This window comes from Octopus bimaculoides, chromosome 25 (assembly GCF_001194135.2).
Source record: "Octopus bimaculoides isolate UCB-OBI-ISO-001 chromosome 25, ASM119413v2, whole genome shotgun sequence".
Lineage (NCBI taxonomy): Eukaryota > Metazoa > Mollusca > Cephalopoda > Octopoda > Octopodidae > Octopus > Octopus bimaculoides.
This window is the reverse complement of record NC_069005.1, coordinates 11,292,312-11,293,546: the sequence shown is the minus strand read 5'-3', so window position 1 is coordinate 11,293,546 and position 1,235 is coordinate 11,292,312.

The window sequence follows — 1,235 nt, the reverse complement described above, 5'->3', positions numbered from 1 at the left end:
AAGTTTTTATATTTACTGATCTTGTCAAATTCTTTCGCCGCTATATTATGATCAGAGGGAATACTCATGTCAATTAATAAACACGTCTTCTTTGTCTGATCTTTTATAATAATATCCGGTTTATTAGTTTTTATAGTCTTGTCAGTATGTACGGGGAAGTCCCAGAGAATCGATACATTTTCTCCCTCAGTCACAGCTTAAGGATGGTGTTTATACCATTTGTCAGCGGTTTTGATTTTATAATGCTGACATATGGTCCAGTGTAAATACTGGCCAACTCTGTCATGTCATAACACATTGGCTTGGTAGTTCCGGGTTAATAAGCTTTGATCTTGAGCAGCCAATATGAAACCTTCACTCTCTGCTTTTATTATTATTATTATTATTATTATTATTATTATTATTATTATTATTATTATTATTATTATTATGTTTATTATTTAGAGGGAGTAAAATATACGAAGCGCAGTATACCGATCATGACTACCCGTCTTGTAAGGGTACACCAGGCACATGCATCACATCCATATGTGCGCGATATAGTGATCACATATCAAGATAAACAGCGCATGACCTTGCATGGCCTTGCAGTTAGAATCTTCTTCGGGTCGAGTAGCCCATCCCGCTCAAAAGGTCCCTGAATAAGGGTTGTTGAACAAAACACCCTTGTTTCCAAAGGTGAATTATCCAAACCCCAAAGAATTCCCCTCGACGCATTGCTACGATGCTGCTCCACTACTTCCGCTCGTGAGCAGAGATGCACATATCGTCAGCCACTAAGGGATATGCTCAACTGGTTATGGTCAAGCAACTAATAAGCAAATCTGTGGTATTGAGCAGAATGTTATTATTATTGTTATTGTTGTTGTTGCTGTTATTATTCTTTGATGAAAGCTCTCTGCTTATTTTGCTCATTATTATTATTATTATTATTATATTGTTTTTTTTCTTCTTTCTTCAAATTTTCTTCCATTTCTCGCCGAGTGTTTTCCGTACAGCTAGGGCAGAGAAACTCGTTGTATGCATTCCCAGTTTACATACGCAAATTCACAGGTAAAACATGTATTTAAGAAAAAAAGAAAGAAAAAATTCATGAATGGATGTTGTTTTCACAGCGATAATGCTCTTCTCAGTACATGAGTCGTTCCAGTTAGCACTATTTTTTGCACTTCCTGTAGGGATGGTAAGCCTGGTATCATTTTCAAATAGATTTCAGTACCTTTTTTTATCATTCC